This window comes from Eretmochelys imbricata, chromosome 4, assembly GCF_965152235.1.
Source record: "Eretmochelys imbricata isolate rEreImb1 chromosome 4, rEreImb1.hap1, whole genome shotgun sequence".
Taxonomy (NCBI): domain Eukaryota; kingdom Metazoa; phylum Chordata; order Testudines; family Cheloniidae; genus Eretmochelys; species Eretmochelys imbricata.
This window is the reverse complement of record NC_135575.1, coordinates 142,896,402-142,908,792: the sequence shown is the minus strand read 5'-3', so window position 1 is coordinate 142,908,792 and position 12,391 is coordinate 142,896,402. Positions and strand designations below refer to the sequence as shown.

The 12,391-nt window shown below is 52.8% G+C and overlaps 1 protein-coding gene across 4 annotated transcripts in view; it reads right to left on the bottom strand.

Moving 5' to 3' along the window:
* The window catches only part of PAIP2B (poly(A) binding protein interacting protein 2B), a 40,175-nt gene extending 29,723 nt beyond the window's left edge, over positions 1 to 10,452 (bottom strand). For 2 of the 4 annotated variants that reach the window (XM_077816065.1, XM_077816069.1), the window contains exon 1: positions 10,343 to 10,452. The gene's annotated coding sequence lies outside the window, so the exon portion shown is untranslated. Of the gene's footprint in view, positions 1 to 5,338; positions 5,443 to 10,342 lie in introns of those variants that run through there. The other 2 variants (XM_077816068.1, XM_077816067.1) reach the window with 2 other exon arrangements.
* Between the last annotated feature and the right edge of the window lie 1,939 nt (positions 10,453 to 12,391).

Sequence of the window (12,391 nt, the reverse complement as noted above, 5' to 3'; positions counted from 1 at the left end):
ACTACATGATCTTGTGAGCCCTTCTAGCCCCAAACTCTATGACTCCCAGGTACATGTCTCCATCCAGTCCTACGTGACCACAAAGACTAAGCCAGGATTGGGGAGGACAGCCTCCAGCTGAGCAGTGGGGCGAGGGGGGCAGCGGTACCGCACATAGAGGAAAGAGGGCTTTTCCACTGTCAAGATGATCAGCGTGCAGCCGTATGCATGTTCCATGATTTGAGTGGGGGAGAAGAGGCCAGAATGAAAGTGGAAGGAACTGGGGAACAAGCAAAGGGCCAAGAGGCAGGAGAGGCTGAATTCTACCCTGTTACCTTTTGCTTCAGTTTCCTCACCCGTTTCACATGGGTATCATGGGAATCAACTATAGTTAATAGCTCCACAGTGCTTCTAATACTTAAGTCACTGTATAAAAGCCCAGTTAAAGCTGTCTGACGGGCTAGTACTGCATTTCCACTGCACTTAGAATCATAAGATAGAATATCAGGGTTGGAAGGGACCTCAGGAGATCATTTAGTCCAACCCCCTGCTCAAAGCAGGACCAAGCCCCAATTTTTGCCCCAGATCCCAAATGGCCCCCTCAAGGATTGAACTCACAACCCTGGGGTTAGCAAGCCAATGCTCAAACCACTGAGCTATCCCTCCCCCCACTTCCCCAGGCTTGTGTGCTTTCTTGTGTCTTCGTTAAAATGCAACCAGGACTTGGCGCACTCTGACTTCCATGCTTGCTTTTTAAAAAAATCACAATTGTGTATTAAAGATTCCTGCCCCTGGTTAAGCTGTTTACGATCTTAACCCTACCACCTTCAGCGGCGTGCAGAAAAATTTGGGCTTGTGCCATTTTTGATTCTTTGCGACAGATACAAAGGCTTGAGCAGTTTTTCTGGGCTGCTCCAGGTGACACTTCATTCCCATTTTCTTAGCCAAGCTGCCTCTTCGCAACTGATTATCACAGAACCATCAAATTCAGCTTAACACAATGTATTCTCTGTGCTCGCCACGGCGCCAGATCATAGCTCTCGTCCCTACAACCCAACAGGTCACGGAGCATTTCCAGCCTTTTCAATTAAGGTGCGAACACTTACAATACACCTCCTCCAAGACCCCCAAAAGTCCTCCAGCAAAGTAAGGGAAAAGCAGAGCCAGACCTCCTGAGAATTCGAAGGTACAGACAGAAGCCAGAAAAAGCACTTAGAAACAGGCCTTCCGTGTCCATCTTAATTAACAATCAAGTGCAAAGGGCCAATTACACTGGCCGAGCAAAGCAAGGTCCTACACAACTTGATGGCATCTGTCTCTAAGGGGATAACTTTTGAACACTGCGTCCAATCAATTCCAGGGAAAGCTCTAGGCAACGATGGGCAAAACCCTGTTGAGTCTGGTGGAAAAAAAAAAAAAAAAAATCAGAAAAACAGAAGGGGGAAATGAGGGCCACATGGAGCCCCTGGCTCCTGGTCAGCAGAGCTAGCAGCTACAGCCACCTCTGTAATAGGCTACAGATCAAAGAACCAGCCGAGGACAGCCACTAATACCTTCCAGCTAACAGCCCCGATCTCAGCTCTGCCCATCCTCCCAAGAAGGATCTAAAATATTGACCACTCCCCACCAGAATGACTTACCTCTCAGCAAGAAAAAATACTGGTGCAGAGCCCCTGACACAGGGAGGGGGGTTGTAGGGAGTGCCTGACAGAATGGGCTGGGAGGGGAACACCGAAGGAGCTTGTCGGGGGAGTGGAAAGATGCTCAGAGCCCCCGGTGGGTGCAACGCGTGAGACCCTCTAGTTCCCTTTGTAGCTCCCCTTTACCTGCGGAGGGGCTCTTGCGACACGGGAGAACGAAGTTTCCCAGCTCAGTCAGCTACTTCACTTCCTTGGTAATCAGTGACTAAGATGGAAAATATATTGAAGTCTGCTTGCCGCTACCTGCTCAGAGCGAAGGCACAACATACCCACGAGCGTCCCGCTGTTGGCGCAATCCCCTCTGCCTGCGAGAGAGGCTTTAAACGCTCCGTTCTTGCTCCGTGCACCAAGACCGAACTCATGAGAACAAGCAAAAGTGACTCCACCCTGATGAATCTTAGCCACACTTGGCACGCAGGGAAGCTGGAGACTCTGAGCCAAGAGATGATGAAGGACACGCACTACAAAACCCATCCCTCCACTGCGGCCTAACCAGAAGCCAGCCCTGGGCATGGAGTAGGGATTCCCACCCACCCCCATCCCCGGTGTTGCAAAGTTCTTGCTCCAGCAGGTTATGCTGTACACGGCATATCAGTGCATCTGTGGGATGGGGAGTCTTTTGCCCCTTTCCGAGAGCCAAATGAAAGAAAGGTGGCACTGAATGTGGTGCACATTCAATGTGGGTTCTAGGCTTGGCTTTGCCACTTTGTGTGACCTTGCTGCCTTACTTCTCATCTCAGATTCCACCTCTGTACAATGCAGCTAGAACATGGACCCCACAGAAGGGTCACAAGGCCTAATTCATTGGGGTTTTAAACACCAAAGGGGGCGCTCACATTCTACAGCCTACAGAACCTGGTCTAGGGCCATTCAGTGGGGAATGTCAAGGTTTATGCACCAGGGGCTAGTAGGTGAGCTAGGGATCCCACCACTGAACTCTATAAAGAGCGCTGGGAATCCTTGTGTTTGCACACTGGCTGATCATTTACTAAAGGACACTCCGCTTAGACACAGAAAACCAGCTCTCCTCTCTTTGGATACTCGCATAGCTCTCCACCTCTAAGAGCAAAGGTTTTCTAGGCCAGTACATACCACCCCAGCTGTACAACATATTTCAGGCTTCAAACCCTCACATTTTAGCTGGAAAAGTCACGTCCAAAAAAATCCATTACATCTCACTCGCCCAAGCCCCTACCATCACTGCAGAAGGGCTCTCTAGAGTACAGTATTAAAGTTTCTCAAGCAAGGGGCTCCTCCATGTTTCCTAGGAGTCTATTCCACACCATCTGACTCCCTGCAGAGCTATGTTCACCTGGACTTCCCCCCACTCAGCTTAATCAAATTTCTACCGACCCAGACTGTGGCTATGCTGGATGTTTCTTAAGATCATTATTAGCCTGGTGCAGCTGCACTACCAGTAGCCACAGCTGGAGAGTGAGTGTAGACAGCCACCAGCATTTGAATCGTGCGTTCATCTAGCTGTGCCCCCAATATGGGCCCAGATGATACCATGGTGTATCTACATCCGCAGATGTTTATTCCAAACAAATTGGGAGCTTTGGAGGGGGGCGGGGGAAGAGAAGAAAAACCAGCCACGTCACAGGTTGACTTCGCTCAAATCCTTCCCAAGTTTTAGTCTGCCTCAGTTTTTGATCCAGCAGCGTATTGTAGAATCCAGGTACAATCAGACAAAGCGTAGTCAGGGCTCACAATGGTTTCAGGATCGGAGCCATGAAACGAGTGACAACAAGCACGCAACTCCACACTAACAGCCTTCAGGGTTAGGCTAACCCTAACCCTGCTGGTCTGCCATTCCTCAGGCACAAAAATCCCTGTCTCTGCAAGGCAAACCCAGCTACGGGTCTAGAACATCCCTTTGCTCCCCTTCTATGGGTCACCACTTTGGTTTAGGACCAAGAGATTACAGGCCGAAGTGAGGGCACCAGGATCTGGGCTCCTATCCACTGCTAACACAGGAGCACAAGTAACATAATAGTTTGTTTACATCACCTCATGCAAATGACTAGAATTCCTATACTCATCTCCAGTAACCACACCGGTGGGAGTTATATATACATGCTTGACTCATAAGAAGAAATATTTTATCTCCCCGCCACGCTCTCCCCCACACACAAATAAAGACCCCTTTTGGGCCGAGACTAAGCATGGACGTTTTTTAGGCTTGGTAGAATTCAGTTTTTACTGTTTATAATTTCGCCCAGTAATATCAATGTTTATTTTGAAGCATTTTTTTACTTTTGTCGAGTTAAATGTGCACAGCTGTGGAAAATTATGGAGGGATCAGACATTAATTGCTTAATGACAGCAAACGTTGCGATTCAAAAAGCGAAAGCTTTCGAACCATTAAAACACAAACTGTCAATATCACATGTCAAAATATACAAAATAAACATCCTTAACTCAAATGCTAATTAGTTCTCAAGCAGCACTTTTCTTACTTTGCCTCTCTGTACCTTTTGATCATGTATGGCAATTTTTTTCATCAGTGTGCATGTACACAGCGAAATCGACAGTCACCGACATTTGCCGATAACAATCAAACCCTTCCAAGTCTGGACATTCTCAACCCAGGATATCTATAAAGTTCCAAGCAGCTGAGTGAACACAGAGGGAAGATTTCATGCAACCTGAACTATGGCATTCGCTGTCATGAGAGCAACAGGACCGAATGCCAGCATGCACCAGATTCATTTGGCCATCCCAATCACTTGACCAGCAAGGAGGCACAAGGTCCAGCCAGAGAGAAAAGTCGTGTGTGACTGGCCATGATGTTCTCATACCAATAGACAACTTGTCGCTGCATGTTACAGTGGAACCTGAAAAACCTGCATGTAACAAATACCTGAAACATGCAAGGCAGGGAAGGAGCTAAGCAGCATAGAGCCTGGTCAGTCACCTTGTTCTTCCCCCAGTAAGACAGACATGATTCTGGAGACAGTGGTGCTGGCAGTTCAGCAGGAAGCGCTCTGCTCTCTGACTCAATTCCAAAACCTCTGGCCAGCAGGTGGCAAGGGTCCCTGTGGTGGGGGACAGGCTGTCTTTTGGGTGAAGATTAAAACAGCCACTGGTGATCACTGAAGACCCCATGTCCCGAGATGAAAAGCTGTTAGCCCCAGCGTCCAGGCCCCTTTCCAATGTGGGATAATTACGTTAATGAGGCACCAAGACTATTGTGTCCCATTCAGAATTTTAGGCAGCTTTAATTACACTCTGCCAGTCTGCAGCACCTTCCACCACAGAATCTCAGAGCCCTGTGTGAATTAATGCTTTTACACTGTGGGGGCTGTGGAAGCCTACCCCCGCTACCGAAAGTGAGCAGATCTGATTCTGGCTCTGCATAGAGGGGATCAGGCAGCATGGAGAAACACTGGAAACTTAGTTTCCTTTGCTTTGTTTTGTAGTAGATTGAGGTGCATCAGCGGGGCAGGACATAGAGAGCAGGAAAGCTGCAGGTCAGGACTGAGGTGTACCGGCAAATTTGTGGATGGGAGCCAAGGGATGGAATAGCAGGGAGTGCTGTGGGTCAGGATTGAGGGGACAAGGGGCTGGCACACTGAGGTTTGCAACCAAGATTAGTTGGGATATGGAGAGACTGGGAAGGGGGCGGGGGGAGGAAGAGTGTGATATTTGCACAATACCTGCCCACAGACCGTGCATCATTCCTCATGAGTACTGCTTCCACCCCCAATAAAAGTTCATTGGTCTTTCTGCCCTTTGAGCCTCTCCGCGATTTCCTTGGAAGACACACACAGGCAAAACGAAGGAGAAACCCACAAAAGGAAATTCTGGCACGAGAGATGCACCAAGGTATTTCAAAACTAATGGCTGTCTGGTAACCTGTCTGGTAAGCTTGCAGCTGCACTGTATTTACTGAGATGGCTCCTCCATCAGGTGCACACCCACTTGTTATAGTACCATTTCCACAAGAGGCAGCGTGGGTGCTGACTCAATAAAGCCCTCCAAAGCCTTCAGCTGGAAGCCAGGAGTTCCCAGACAAGGAACTCCACAGAGCAGACAGAGGGCTGGGTGATATTTTCAGCTGATAATACCAATTCTGACACCGTCCCGATGAACATGCTAACTCACTGCAAGTAGGCCTGGCAGGACACGTGGCTCTGAGCCTCTACTATAGGCAACGGCTGCCTTGTCAGGCACTCTGCGAGGCACCTTTTCGTTAGGTTGTGTGCAGCTCTCATAACAGGAAGGAATCCTCACGGGTGAGGAGGTTCATTTCCTTCTGCAGATGTAAGCCATCCTAGCAGGCTTGCTGGTCTTTAACGTCTGACCTACACGAGTCATTACGCTGCACACCACAGGTCAGTGCAAGGATGGCAATGGGGATGCAACCCCGAACTCCTTGCTCCAACAGCGATGGTTCCATTTAGGGCTGTTGAGGAATCGCAATTAACTCACAACTATTAATTGCGCTGTTAAACAAGAAAATACCAATAACAATTTCTTAAATATTTTGGATGTTTTTCTATATTTTCACATATATCTTGTATTCTGTGTTGTAACTGAAATCAATATATTTAAAAACATAGAAAACACTCAAAAATATTTAAATAAATGGTATTCTATTATTGTTTAATCACGTGATTAATTTTTGTAGTCACTTGACAGCCCTAGTTACGTTAGCTGTTAACAGGGTAGGGTCTAGGACATGTGGTAGTCCAGTTGTAATTCCATCCAGGAGGGGACAGTGGTCTGTGCATGCACACACTGCCTACTTCCTTACAGTATGTTACTACACACATCAGCTGTGCTCTGCAGCTCTCACACAGCAATATTCACACTACCCCAGGTAAACCGGACAGAATCTTAAGACGATAAACACTGAGGATCTTAGTTTTTCCAGTGCTGCAACCTTGCTCAGTGTCTATCTAGTTTTCTTCATGCGAGCCAGTGCATATGGCAGCGGTTGGACTAGAAAGTGCTAGTACTCCAGACCCCCCTCAGAGGTTGCTGCTGAAGTTACTACCAGTGAAATAGTTAACGTTGACATTTAAGTGTCAAACGGGGGCACGACATACCTTGCAGGGCTGTTGTTTCCAACTGTCTGCAGACGTGGGCAGACAGCCCTGCAACAGGTCCCATTTGTGGGTCTCTTTTCACCCAGAAAGCCTAGGACATTTTTAATGAAAGCTTGTGGCACCTTAGAGACTAACCAATTTATTTGAGCATAAGCTGAGCTGTAGCTCACAAAAACTTATGCTCAAATAAATTGGTTAGTCTCTAAGCTGCCACAAGTTCTCCTTTTCTTTTTGCGAATACAGACTAACACGGCTGCTACTCTGAAACCTGTCATTAATGAAAGCTGTGATTCTGCAGAAACCAGCGAGGCCACCTAAGAAATACTGGTGCGGGGAACTGAGCGGTAACACCTCAGTCCATCTCCACATACGCCAGCAGACAGTGCAGCGACAAGCTTATCTTCCAGGGTTCTGCACGAAGCATGCTCTCACCCGGTGTCACATGAGAAGACAGGCCGAAGCAGGGCTACAGGGCTCTCAGATATACCCCCAAAACTGGACTAAATAAAGGATTTCCATTTAGCACATATAAAACCAGCAATGCCAGAGCCAGTTCAACTTCTCTTCCGAGACTCTATGGCCATCCTTAGGCCCAAGGCTACAGAGCAAGTGCCTTGCAAACATTACCCTCTATGGCTGAGCAAGGGGTGATACCAAGAGGCTCTGGAAGGAGCAGTGTCCACAGGGACCATGATCAGGGCACAGCCGGGCTGAAGGAATAAGACAGTAACATTCTTTGGGGAAGGGAAAGCAAATCTCAAGAGCTCCAAGTGCCTCCTGAGAAGAGGGTGGAGAAAGCCCTTTTACAGGGGGAGCACATCCCTATCAATTCATCAGACCACTGCTAGCTCAGCATAGGGCTGGGTGACAAGTATATTACTTCACTTCTGGGCCTCCCAGAATCAGCATTGGGGAACTTGCGTTATGCGTGAAGCAGCATGTTACAGACAGATGGCTGCCCAGCAGCCCAGAGAGGATGATCGGGGAGCAGTAGTATTTCCCACCTCCACCCCTGAGTCTGTTAGTCCTGCCCCCAAAAGGCTCAAACTGCAGGGAGATTAAGATTTGGAGGAACCTTCAAGGTGGTTAAAAAGGGATCAAATCATCCTAGAAGATCCATACCCCAGATTGCGAGTTCAAAGGCAGGACTGTCCCTCCTCTCTCCTCCACCAAGAAGGGAGGACACATAACTGCCATGACAGTGCGTCATCCTGTTTCGAGTTTCATCCCTTTTCACCCTAGAGCACAGTTAAAGCCACCAGTGACATGCTACTTCCTCAGGGATCCCACGAGGAGTTAATAATATGGGCCGCTTGCTCAGGCCTCTGGCACAGCCAAAGCCAACTGCGCTCGGTTAGAATGTTTAATCAATCGCCGCATCATGCCCAGCGCGCCAGTACACAAGCCCATTCGTGCCGGCTAGGAGAGATGAAAGGAAGAAGAAATTCAAAACTTTTTGACAGCTCCAGACCACAAAGGCCTGGCAAAGAGAAGCAGAACAGACATCGATGCTGTTACTGTCCCGGGTGGCTCCCGTTCAGCCACTACAAAAAGAACGTGCCAGGAGAGCAACAGCTCCCGAGACACCCTGGGGGTAAAGAATTAATTAGGTGTGTGTTCCTTAAAGAAATCCTTCCGATTTCTTAAATCTCATGGGGAGTCCATGAGAATCTCTCACAAGTAAGTCACAGAGCGGGAGCCCGGAGAACCCCTGCCTGTCTGTGCCCATCCGCCAGGACCCATACAACCATGGCCCCATCCCCAAAGGTTGTGCAAGGAGACATCATTGCTTTAAGATGATTTTCTTTAGGTACCCAAGCTCACCATGCTCTTGGGACATGCATCCCATGGGCTACTTGACAGCTCCCTTGCCATTTAATAAACTCCTGGGAGTAGGGGGAAAAGTCCTACACAACATCATCTGCAGGGAGAGTAAGTCAGGGATCTAATCCTACCAGGCCCTACAGTACTGGTGCCCGGCCCAGGCAAGGGCAGCCAAATCAGGAGCTTCACTCTCCTTCTGTCTGAGGCGCTTACTGGGAGAACCCACTTTGCCAGTTGAACTAGATAAGGATTATGACAACCTCCCCTGTCACTGCGACATCCTAGGGCGACCAGCCCTGTTCGGGGGGAGGGCAGGGGTGGTAGTAAAAGGTCAAGCAGCAAGTAGGTCCCCAAGGAACAACTCTGGGGCAAGTTCTGGACAGCTCAGCCGAGGGATGCCACGTCCACTCCAGTCCCACCCATTCCCAGTGGCACCTGGGGTCAAGCGGACAGAAAAGGCAACCAAGAGCACACTGAGGAAGAGAACAGGAAGTGTATCCAAGGGAGTCCCCCTGTGTGTGGGGGGGGAGGGGGGGGCGAACAGATGTAGGGGAGGGCAGACACCAATGGGAATCCCAGGCAGGAGGGCTGGTCCTAGGAGGAAGGGGCAGAGCTCAGTGGAGCGGGCTAGTCCTGGGGAGGTGGGGGTTATCCTGAAAGAAAGTCACAGGGGATGGGGTGGGGTGTTCCATGGAAGGATGTTCCATGGAAGCGGGGGATCCCAATGGGAATCCTGGTCAGGAAGACTGGTCCTAAGGGGCTTTGATGGAGGGAACAGAGCAGAACTCAGCCTGTTTGGGGTGGGGGTGCGGGGGGTGTTTGAGAATCGGTCCTGGGAAGGACAGAACCCAGAGGAGGGGGGGTAAGTCCCAGCAGGAGCACGATGGAAGGGTCTGACGGGGGGGAAAGAGGGACAGAGCCCAAAGGGGGAAAATGGGGGGAGTCCCAGGGGGGCCGGAGTGGTCTCGGGGGCAGGGGGGACAGAGCCCAGAGAAGGGGGGGCATTTCCCAAGGATCCCAATGGGGGGCAGTCCAATGGGGGGGCAGAGCCCTGGAGGCAGGGGAGGAGCTGAGGGGAAGCAGTCCCGGGGGGGGCAGAGGGGACAGACGTCAGAGAAGGGGGGCATTTCCCGGGGGATCCTGATGGGAAGCGGTCCCAGGGGGAGGCGAGGGGGGAGCGGTCCCCGGGGAGGGGGGGGGACAGAGCCCGGAGCAGGGGGGCGTTTCCCGGGGGGGGGGGACAGAGCCCAGAGCAGGGGGGCGTTTCCCGGGGGGTCCCCGGGAAGCGGGGGGGGGGGGACAGAGCCCGGAGCAGGGGGGCGTTTCCCGGGGGGTCCCCGGGAAGCGGGGGGGGGGGACAGAGCCCGGAGCAGGGGGGCGTTTCCCGGGGGGTCCCCGGGGAGCGGGGGGGGGGGGACAGAGCCCGGAGCAGGGGGGCGTTTCCCGGGGGGTCCCCGGGGAGGGGGGGGGGGACAGAGCCCGGAGCAGGGGGGCGTTTCCCGGGGGGTCCCCGGGGAGGGGGGGGGGGACAGAGCCCGGAGCAGGGGGGCGTTTCCCGGGGGGGGGCAGAACCCGGAGCAGGGGGGCGTTTCTCGGGGGATCCCCCGGGGGGGGCAGAGCCCGGAGCAGGGGGGCGTTTCCCGGGGGGGGGGCAGAGCCCGGAGCAGGGGGGCGTTTCTCGGGGGATCCCCCGGGGGGGGCAGAGCCCGGAGCAGGGGGGCGTTTCTCGGGGGATCCCCGGGGGGGCTGGGGGACCGGGACCCCTCTCTCCCGCGCGGTACCCACCTGGCCGGGCTCCACCTGCGCCGCAGGGGCCTCTCCGCTCGCCGAGGCCGCACACGCTGCTCCGCTGCCACACGCACACCACTGCCCGCAGGCGCTCCGCTGGCTCTGCAGGCTGGCCCCGCGCCCCATTGGCTGAGGTGCCTGTCACTCGCCCAGCTCTGTTGCCCGAGGGCCCGCCCCCTCTTCTCCATTGGTCGCAACACGCACACACTTTCGTCCCATTGGACTACGTGGCTGTCGAACCGTCCGCCCCCCTGAGCCCCACCCTCTCCGGCCCTGTCCCGCCTCCCCGTTGCCTCCTGGGGGCAGCCTCTTGCATCCCATTGCTCAGAACGTGCCCCGCCCCGCTCCCTCAGAGCCGGCCTCTTATCCTCATCAGGCCGCCTCACCCATACTCCACTCTCTATTGGCCTAGAAGCCTGTCACTCTATCGGCGCTTCCCAAATCCCGCCTCCAGAGCTATTTCATTGGTCCTTTTCGCCACTGCTCCACCTGTGCAGTCAAGGGAAAAGAGGCATATGGGCGGTGCTTATTGGACGATGGTCGATTCCACGATTGACTAGCTCAACGCGTCTCCCACGTGGGGCTAGGGGACGGGATTCTTGGGGAGGGTGGGGGAAACGAGTTTATACCGGAACGCCTCTATCGCCTAAGGCGTAGTCTGACTGGATGAAGCAGCTGTCGCTCAACGTTGCACATGGCCAATCAGAGAAGGAATTACAGGGAGAGGGCTCCGCCAGCGGAGCTGAGTTTTGTTTCGAGGCCGGTGATTAGGCGAGAAGGGGCGGGAGGTGGGAATCCGTCGGCGTCCAATGGCCCCGGGCCGTGTGGAGAGTGAGGCGTTGGGGTGCTAACGTCTGGCCGTTGCGGGTCCCGCTCCAGCCCCTCCCCCAGCCCCCTCAGGCTCAGCGCCCGGCCGTCTTCCCGCCCCGGGGCTGCAGCGGGGCGCTGATGTCCGGCCGGGCGCTGTCCGCCTCCCCCTGAGGTGGCCGCACAGAGCCCGCCTGGGGCGCTGCCGGGGTCCGTCAGCGGCGGCGGCGCCCGCGGGTGTTGGGCAGCATCGGCCCCTTCACAGTGGGGCTCCCAGAGGAGGCCGCGCTGCGTGTGAAGGGACCGGGGGCTCGCAGGGCTGGCCGGTGACCTCCAGAGGCCACCTGGGCCCGTCCCCTGCACGCCTGGCGGGTCTGAGGCTTAGCTAGCTCAGGGGGCCCCCCCACTTCAACAACCTGCGAACCCCTGTCGCGCCCCGCGAACCCCCTCCTAAAAACGAACATTTCTAGGGAGTCTCTCCTTGACCTGAGTATGAATTGTAAAAGCAGGAATCCTGCAACGCTAACATTTGTTTTTATGACCCGCTGATTACACACGATTAATTATCACAGTATTTTTATTACATTGGTGAAAACGCCAAGATCTCACTTTGGTAGCTTGTATCACCTTGAATAAGGCTGTTGTAAGACCAGGCTCCTGTCTTTCATCAGGGAGTAGCGGAGGTGGAGCAGCAGGGAGTTAAGAAGCCGACTCAAAGAGTTCCTCCTACGCAAGCACTCGGGTCTTGAGCAGGCCAGGCAAACAACGCACATTAGAACAAAGCTTAAACTTCTTCTTCGTCGTCATTTAAAAAACAATACTAGCTGCCTCGTTAATTTTAAAAACAGGAAAAAATATCCACCTCCCTTTCCATTTCTTGTAAGAAGTCTCAAAGTTTAAATCTCGTCAGGGTGATAGATATGCTTGCTTTGGTCTGCTTAGCTCTTGGAAGTCCGGGGCCTCCAGGCTGCTGGCCCCGTGTTGCCCAGGTCCCTAGGGACAGCTCTGTCCACCATTAAGGAATTTTTTCCCAAGAACCCCTTGTAACATTTCACAAACCCCCAGAAGTTCATGAACCCCACTTTGGGCACCACTGATCTAGAGGTTAAGAAGAATAATTATTTTCCCTCCTCCTTGTAAGGATTGTGAAGAAAAAACTGCAGAAAGGATCTAATAGCAAGAGAAACACAGGAGGAGGAGAACTTTATCTAGAGGTGCAGATCAAAGGTTTGCTTAAGT